The following is a 9,652-nucleotide window of genomic DNA, read 5'->3' as shown; positions in this document are numbered from 1 at the left end:
TGAGAGTCACTCTGGAGCTTTTCAATAAAGGACCAAGGTCACAGCAGTTAGATCAACACCAGACCGTGTGGAGTCAGTGATTTGTGTGCTACATACATCACAGAAACAAAGAGGGGAATTTACAGGAATGCTGCAGCTGGTTTATTAGCAATAGGGACATGGTGTGATAGATAAACCATTTATTTAGAAATAGAGGCCATGGTAAGATTTTAACTGTTTAATAATAAATAGAGGAAACGGGACGGTCAGGGTTACACATTAACTCATTCATTAGAAATAAAGAAAGTCAAGGCAACACGTCAACTGTTTAATTAGAAACAGGGGCGATGAATGTCTGGGATGGAGTGTGACACGATAATCTAATGGTAAACTTTGATTTCTGATTTACCGTTACATATTGGGTGATATGGTCAATTGCACCTCGGCTTCTCATGATGGCAGCTGTGTGCAGATGCATCATTGCCTGACGGAATTAAAATATCTGCCTGTTGCCAGTTAGCTTAAAGATTGTTGCATGTTCAATGAAAATGTACCGACAGCAAAAAGCTGCCCGCGACGCACGAGCACTTTCCCCAGGAGCTGGATGCCAGCTGTACTGGCAGAGCCTGGGATAAACGGGGGCCTGCAACCTTGTGGAGTTTGGCTTTTGGAGAATCTCAGGATCAAGTGGGACATTAAAGTGCGATGGGTAAAGTGTCCACATAATCACAATTAATAAATGAATCCCATTGACATTTAAATTACTAAGGCTATTGTTAGACCAAGGTTTTAAATAAGGTTCTTCAATATTGAAGTGAGGTGGTATAGCTGTGTTGCTCACGCAGTACATGCAATAGTGCTTAAACACATACTTAAAATGTGCACATTGCATCCACATTTGATGCTGGTTGATTGATGACTCAAATGTGTCACCGTTCTGAGCTGAGTATCTTAGGCTTTTAAAATGTCTAATACTCATTACAAACAGCTATTTTCTTTAAATTGCTCTCACTTCTCCACCACACAATTCTGCATTACATAATGATCGAATCGTTAAAATTCAACGCAAAATAAAGATAATTAATTTGCATATCTGTTATCAATCAAAATAGTTTTCTTGCTAAACAAGGTGGTTTTCCCCATTGGCCTAACAAGTATTATAAGAACATAAGAATTGGGAGCAGAAGTAGGCCACAAAGCCCCTCGATCCTGATCCACCAATCAAAAATATCATGGCTGATCTGATCATGAACTCAGCTCCACTTGCCTGCCCATTCCCCATAACCCCTTATCCCCTTATCGTTTACGAAACTGTCTATTTCTGTATTAAATATATTTAATGGTCCAGCTTCCACAGCTCTCTGAGGCAGCGAATTCCACAGATTCACAGCCGTCTGAGAGAAGAAATTTCTCCTCATCTCAGTTCTAAATGGGCGGCCCCTTATTCTAAGACTATGCCCTCGAGTTCTAGTCTCCCCCACGAGTGGAAACATCCTCTCTGCATCCACCTTGTCAAGCCCCCTAATAATCTTATTCGTTTCGATAAGATCACCTCTCATTCTTCTGAATTGCATGGAGTATTGGCCCAACCTACTCAACCTTTCCTCATAAGTCAACCCCCTCATCCCCGGGATCAACCTATTGAACCTCCTCTGAACTGCCTCCACAGCAAGTATATCCTTTTATAAATATGGAAACCAAAACTGCACGCAGTATTCCAGGTGTGACCTCACCAATACCCTGTACAGCTGTAACAAGACTTCCCTGCTTTTCTACTCCATCCCCTTTGCAATAAAGGCCAATATACGATTGGCCTTCCTGATCACTTGCTGTACCTGCATACTATCCTTTTATGTTTCATGCACAAGTATCCCCAGGTCCCGCTGTACTGCAGCACTTTGCAATCTTTCTCCATTTAAATAATAACTTGCCCCTTGTTTATTTCTCCCAATGTGCATGACCTCCCATCTTTGTATCGTCAGCAAATCTGGCTAAGTTACTCTCAGCCCCTTCTTCAATTCACCAATATAGATTGTAAATAGTTGGGGTCCCAGCACTGATCCCTGCAGCACCCCACTTGTCACTGATTGCCAACCAGAGAATGAACCATTTATCCTGACTCTCTGTTTTCTGCTCATTAGCCAATCCTCTATCCATGCCTATATATTACCCCCAACCCCAAGATTTTTTTATCTTGAGCAGTAACATTTTATTTGGCACCTTGTCAAATGTCTTCTGGAAGTCCAAATACACCACATCCCTTTATCCATCCTGTTCTTTATATCCTCAAAGAATTCCAGCAAATTTGTCAAACATGACTTCCCCTTCATAAATCCATGCTGACTCTGCCTGAACAAATTTTGCTTTTCCAAATATGTTGTTACTGCTTCTTTAATAATGGACTCCAACATTTTCCCAACCACAGATGTTAAGCTAACTGGTGCAGAGCTTCCTTCTTTTTGACTGCCTCCTTTTTTGAATAGGGGCGTTACCTTTGCAGTTTTCCAATCTGCTGGGATCTCCCCAGAATCCAGGGAATTTTGGTAAATTACAACCAATGCATCCACTATCCCTGCCGCGACTTCCCTTAAGACCCTAGGATGCAAGCCATCAGGCCCAGGGGATTTATCTGCCTTTAGTCCCATTATCGTACTGAGTACCACCTCCTTAGTGATTGTGATTGTGCTAAGTTCCTTCCCCCCTATAGCCGCTTGACTATCCACTGTTGGAATATTGTTAGTGTCCTCTACCGTAAAAACTGATACAAAATACTTTTTTGGAGTTTCTACCATCTCCATGTTCCCCATTACTAATCCCCCGGTCTTGTCCTCTAAGCGACCAACATTTACTTTAGCCACTCTTTTTCTTTTTATATACCAATAGAAACTCTTGCCAGCTGTTTTTATATGTTGTTGCTCGTTTACTTTCACAGTGTATCTTCATTTTATTAATCATTTTTAGTCATTATTTGCTGGCTTTTAAATGCTTCCCAATCTTCTGTCCTCCCATTAGTTCTGCACAAACAGCAATGTGCCGATAATTGCGGTCATGCCGGCTCCATGCAAAGTGTGCACAGACTCGGAGAGGCCTCGCAAAAACCGGATGTCGGTGCGCGATGAGCATGCGCCAAAAACCGCTTTTTCGATCTGTTAAAATTTCTCTAGACAGATGGAACGCATCCCGGGAGAACGAAGTCTGCGCGGCAGGGATTAGGCTATTTGCCCAACTCATGCCCAGCGAATCTCCTTCAAACTTTTACGGCTGGTAAAAGCAGGTGTACAGCTTACTTTTATCAGCGTAACACTTTTAAAACATAGATAACCTAATTTAATCATTCATTTTTATGTTTAAAAAAAACCCTGTCCATCAATGTAAGTTTATTTTACCGTTAAAAAATAAAAAAATATATATATTTAATTACATTTAATTTCAATTAATGTTAAGTATGCGATTTGTTTTTAAAACATTTTTGTGCTGTGTTTCTTATTTTCGGGGTTATTCTCATTGATGGTAATGGGAACTTGTACAAAGGGAGTTCCCATGTTTATCAATAAAATACCAGATAGAGATTGGTGGTCCAGGCTCACGTCATTGCAACACAGACGTGTGTACGTGAAAGTCATATCGACGTACACAGTGAATGCAGGCCACAGACCGGAATCCTATCTTTCTCCTAGAACAGGTAGTTTTGTAGATTTGTTTAGGGTCGGATGTGTTCGTCGGAAGGAAGCCTCGGATCGCAATTTCCCCAATATAGTAAGATCAGGCAGCACCAAACATCTCATACAAGCCAAAGCTGCCCTTTTTGGCGACCTATCAATGGATCCGGGGTCCGGGCGTGTTTGACTGGAATCTGCCCTTGAATGTCCTGATTTTTGTTTGGTGATCAAGCTATAACATACTTGCTTCTCACAGGACAAGCAAGGAAACAACCATCTCCAAAAGTACGGTATCAATTAACAATTTTAGCTACACTTTTCTAACTTTGAATAGATTGTGCGTTGATATCAGGCTGATATCATTTGTCCCGTAGTACGCAGGTGATTTACTTCAAGAAAGGATGGGACAGGGCAGGTACAAGCAGGCTGCTTCCATTAGTTGTGGAATCTGTAAATCAATGCCATAGATTAAGCAATTGATAAATGTTGGTAGGAGAACCTTCTTCACAGGGAGAGTTGTGACATAGTGGCATTAACCGAGTCAGAAAATATGTCAATATTCAAGATTAAATTGAGAAGTTCGATAAAGAGATGTAGGTTGAAGTGATGTTGAGACAGAGCTGATAAAGTGATTGAAAATATTTATTAGGCTGTTGGGTAAACGCCGTCTAGGACTGGTTGGGTCGAATAGTTAATTCCTCTCATCGAACATTTCAAAATTGTGATGATCAATTGAGATGTTTAGCAAATATCTGTGTAAAGGATGTCTAAGGCCACATTGAGGAGTCAAGTTCCTACCCTCTCCATCAGTCGTTTTTGCACCTTGTAGAATGCTTGTATACCCTTTTTATAATCTGGAGACTCTTGCTATGCTCAGTATTCTAAGTATGGTCTAATCACGTTTCCATGCATTTCAACATAACTTCTCTGTTTCCATTCAACCTCCATAGAAATGAACCCCGGTGTTTGGTTTGCTTTTTTATGGCTTTGTTAATCTGTACCATTTGTGAATCTTATTATTGTTGATAACGGAGCTTTTGACTAGTCACAGTAAACAACCTCTTATCAATTAGTCTAAAACATCAACTTGCATTTATACAAAATCTCTTTGAATCTTGAACGGGAACAAAGCTGTTTCAGCTGGAATCGATAATGTTCAGCCAGGGAAAGCTGTAGGCATCACACGTATGGCACAAAGTGGGAGAAATGTTTGCTGGTAAATGTTCATTATCACAAAAACAAACTATTTTCGTCCGAACAGAAAGACGGCCATTCTAAACGGGAACACGGGATGTAATTTAGCTGTAGTTAGGACAGGATACTTTGGTTCCATTCTTTATTTTTTAACCAATATCAGAATCAATGTCCAAGGAGATTTCACCACCTTCTTCAGCTCGTCCCTGAATTTAGTTTGAGCAGCTGCATAGATACACGCGTTTATACATGAACTCAAATATATGAGCATATATCCGGTTTCTGTGGCGATGTATGCAGGAGTTGTATAACCACCACGGTAATGCGCGGTGTAAATCAGTCTGGTAGTTAAAAAACTAACCATAGATGTTAGCCACAACACCATAAAACTGCCCGATACACTGAACAATAAAATAATAGATTTCCTTCGGTTCTCCATCTCGGGATCTCTCTGATTCTCACTGCTGTGACCCCGGAGTCCACTGCGGGCTCCACTGGCCACCAAAATACGTCTGATTGTCAAGCAATTAAACAGTAATATCAGAGAAAACGGGCTCCATGTCGTTAATACACTTTGCATCCATGAGAATCCAACGCCTGCAGACGAAGTAAAGAACTCAATTCTGGGGAGACAACCCCGGTGAATATTGTTAATTATTTGTTCAAATTTATACGCAAAGAAAAATGGGAGGCTCTGGAAATAGACCAGGACAGAGGCTGTTGTTATAACCGCGGCTGCCGTTCTCAGTGTGCAATACTTCGTTTTAAACTTTTGACAACATATAGCTACAAATCGGTCAACTGTGAACAAGACTGTAAACCACACCGACAGATTCACACTGGTAGAATTGGAATAAATAATAAACTTACAAACAGCAGTGTAGGACAGGAAGGAATGTGGAAAGTGATATGTACAAATGTGATACACTATTACATTGAAGATCATGACCAGTAGATCTGCTGTTGCCATGGCCCCCATGTAGACAGAGACAGATTTGGAAAGGCCGCAGTTTCCTCGGAAGAGGATCACTATTGTCAGTAGGTTCGCTGTAAGAGAGAGGGACAGGAGGTCATAAGAATGTAACAACATAAGAAACAGGCATCGGAGTAGGTCATACGTACCTCGAGCCTGCTCCGCCATTTAATACAATCATGGCTGATCCGATCATGGACTCAGCTCCACTTCTCTGCCCGCTCCCCATAACTCCTTATCCCCTTATCGTTTTAGAAACTGTATATTTCTCTTTTAAATTTATTCAATGTCCCAGCTTCTACAGCTCTCTGAGGCAGTGAATTCCACTGATTTACAACCCTCTGAGAGAAGAAATTTCTCCTCATTGTTTTAAATTGGCGACCCCTTATTCTAAGATCGTGCCCTCTAATTCTTGTCTCCCCCACCAGTGGAAACATCCTCCTTGTCAAGCCCCCCTCATATTCTTATACGTTTCAATAAGATCAAATAATTCTTCTGCATTCCAATGAGAATGAGTAGAGGCCCAACCTACTTAACCTTTCCTCATAAGTCAACCCCCTCATCTCCGGAATCAATCTAGTGAACCTTCTCTGAACTGCCTCCAAAGCAAATATATATTTTCGTAAATATGGAAACCAAAAACTGTACGCAGTATTCCAGGTTTGGCTTCACCAATAACTTATATAGTTGTAGTAAGACTTCCTTGCTTTTATACTCCATCCCGTTTGCAATAAAGGCCAATATACCATTGGCCTTCCAGATCACTTGCTGTACCTGCATACTTTCCTTTTGTGTTTCATGCACAAGTACCCCCAGGTCCCACTTTACTGCAGCACTTTGCAATCTTTCTCCATTTAAATAATAACTTGCTCTTTGATTTGTTCTGCCAAAGTGCATGACCTCACACTTTCCAACATTACACTCCATCTGCCAAATTTTTGCCCACTCACTTAGCCTGTATATGTCCTTTTGCAGGTTTGTTGTGTCCTCCTCACACATTGCTTTTCCTCCCATCTTAGTATTGTCAGCAAATTGGCTACGTTACACTCGGTCCCTTCATCCAAGTCGTTAATATAGATTGTAAATAGTCAGTAACAGGGAACTCAGGTAAATATTGCAATTATTTTAGGGAGATGTTATGATATCTTCCTATTACATTTTTATAAAGTCGAGTGATGATGACATTTTGTGAAAAGTATTACATCATTCTACACTCAATATCGAGGGTCTGAGAACCCGCAGTCCAGCAAACTTCAGTCAGACATTCTCCTCGACATTGTGGAGACCAAAGGCAGATTTGCGGAACACCTCTGTTCATTCCGCAAGGGTCACCCCGAGCTTCCAGTCGCCTGTCACTTTAATTCTCCACTCCCAATCTGACCTCTCTGTCCGCGGCCTCCTACACTGTTCCAAAGAAGCTCAAGGCAAGCTGGACGAACAGCACCTCATCTTTCGTTCAGGTACTTTGCAATCTTCTGGACTTAACCTCGATTTCAACAATTTCAGTCGATAATCTGTCCCCACAGTTTTCTCCCTTTCCTCGCTTTTTTATTACAAAACCTTTCTCCCTCCTTTATTTTTATTTTGTTTTCTTCTGTTTTCCATCGTAGCTGGCAATTATTCCGCCAGTCACACCTCATCTAGAATCACCTTTAGTTTCCTAACTTGTGCTATTACCATCTCAATTCAGCCCATCATCCCCTTTTCTCTCAAATCCCTTTTGCTTTCCCCCGTATCACAACCTTCCATTTTGTTCTATTCACTTACCCCCTGCTCCCCTTTTCAGGGCCCCAGAACTTCCATAAGAATCTGTTACTTTTCGAACTATTGCATGTTCTGACGAAGGGTCATCGACCTGAAACATTAACTCCGTTTCTGTCCCCACAGATGCTGCCTGACCCGCTGAGTTCCAGCATTCTCTGTTTTATTTCAGTCAGATGTTGCCGGGGCTGTTGCCGAGGGTCACTCGGAATTAATCGTGGAAATTGTAACAGAGAGCGACCCCACCACCGACACCCAGGCACAGATGGATCAATGGCTGGGGTGAGGTCGGAGGCCAACTTTGAATCTGCGCGGCTTTGGATCTGCCGTCCGCCATACATCTCTCTCGATTGTTATTCCAATCGATATCGCCCCTGACTCCAGTTTGAGGCTTGATGCACATTCTAACTTTGCTGTCCAGGCCAAGTTGCAGTACATAGAAATATAGAAACATAGAAATTCGGTGCAGGAATAGGCCATTCGGCCCTTCGAGCCTGCACCACCGTTCAATAAGATCATGGCTGATCATTCACCTCAGTACCCCTTTCCTGCTTTCTCTCCATACCCCTTGATCCATTTGGCAATAAGGATCATATCTAACTCCCTTTTGAATATATCTAACGAACTGGCCTCAATAACTCTCTGCGGTAGGGAATTCCACAGGTTAACCACTCTCTGAGTGAAGAAGTTCTCCTCATCTCGGCCATAAATGGCCTACCCAGTATCCTTAGACTATGACCCCTGGTTCTGGAACACCCCAGAAATGGGAACATTCTTCCTGCCTCTAACCTGTCCTGTCCCGTCAGAATTTTATATGTTTCTATGAGATCTCCTCTCATTCTGCTAAACTCCAGTGGATACAGGCCCAGTCGATCCAGTCTCTCCTCATATGTCAGTCCTGCCATCCCGGGAATCAGTCTGGTGAACTTCTGCTGTACTCCCTCAATAGCAAGAACGTCCTTTCTCTCAGGGATTGTACAGTTACAGATAAAAGCTCCTAAAAGCGGATCCTTGGATGGTTCTGTAACTTGTTCATATTCGAGAGACAATAAAGAAGTGGATTCCCTTACATATATCCAAACATATATTTCAATGCAGTGTGGAGCGCTTAAACTATCCTACCATGAGGCTGATACCGTGTGATGCACGAAGGCAGTTTTATAAGGTACTACCACTGGGAGTAACCGATGGGATTTTACATTGAATTTCATCGGTTTAATTGGCGAATTGGATCCAAGGACTGGCATTGCGTGTCAGCTGTATTAAATATAATTTCCAAACAATTATTAGAAATATATCACTTCAAATAAAGCGTCCAACTGAGACAACCTTTAAGTTAGCTCAAAACTCAATGCTTTTTCTGTTTCTAATCGCCCGAAAGGAGCTGTTCGTTCACAGAGCAGGAGCAGGTGGAACTATACAAAAAAAAATTTAATTTTTTTATTCAATTTCGTTCCAGATCAACTCTAACGCCAAAGATCACTTTGCGCCAATGTGTTTGATCTTAGGCCAAAAGGCCGAGAGGCGAAGTTGCACCGTTCCTGGAAATATTGCAATACCAGGTCGGTGCATGGAGTGGACGGGGCATGCCCCTGATCCAGCTCCCTGTCCAAAAATCAATTCAATATCATGTCCCCATAGGGGATATTAAACTGATAAGAACAGATACTACACTTTATCTTAGCCAAAAGGCCGAGAGCAGGAGCGGGTGGAACTGCGAAGGTTCTCGGCAGCCGAGGGAAGGGTAGCAGCTCTCTGAGAGGCAATTATTGCTCCAAATATCTTTCACAGTCCCCTGTTGGGTGGTGCTGGCTGCAGTACAAGGGATTATCAGCTTAATGGAGACAGGGAACAAAGCACATATTGGATGTTTATATGGCTACTAAGCTGTAGTGAGCTATGTACTGTTAGAGCGGTCTGGGTATCAGCCTCGCCCTCCCTCAGTATACGGAACAAAGTTGTGCTCCTGACATCCACACACCAGCAGCCAGAACAGTGCCTCAGCAGCCGCGCGGACTGGGAGAATTCCCTCCGATATTCACCGACTTCTCCCAGTGCATCAATGTCTGCAATGCAAAAATTCTCA

General features: G+C 42.2%; 1 pseudogene; it reads right to left on the bottom strand.

Moving 5' to 3' along the window:
* Nucleotides 1-9,091: 9,091 nt before the first annotated feature.
* On the bottom strand, nucleotides 9,092-9,271 carry LOC139241231 (U2 spliceosomal RNA; annotated as a pseudogene).
* Nucleotides 9,272-9,652: the final 381 nt, after the last annotated feature.

This window comes from Pristiophorus japonicus (assembly GCF_044704955.1).
Source record: "Pristiophorus japonicus isolate sPriJap1 chromosome 24 unlocalized genomic scaffold, sPriJap1.hap1 SUPER_24_unloc_2, whole genome shotgun sequence".
Taxonomy (NCBI): domain Eukaryota; kingdom Metazoa; phylum Chordata; class Chondrichthyes; family Pristiophoridae; genus Pristiophorus; species Pristiophorus japonicus.
The sequence above is the reverse complement of the archived record's forward strand: the minus strand, read 5'-3'. Positions and strand labels throughout refer to the sequence as shown.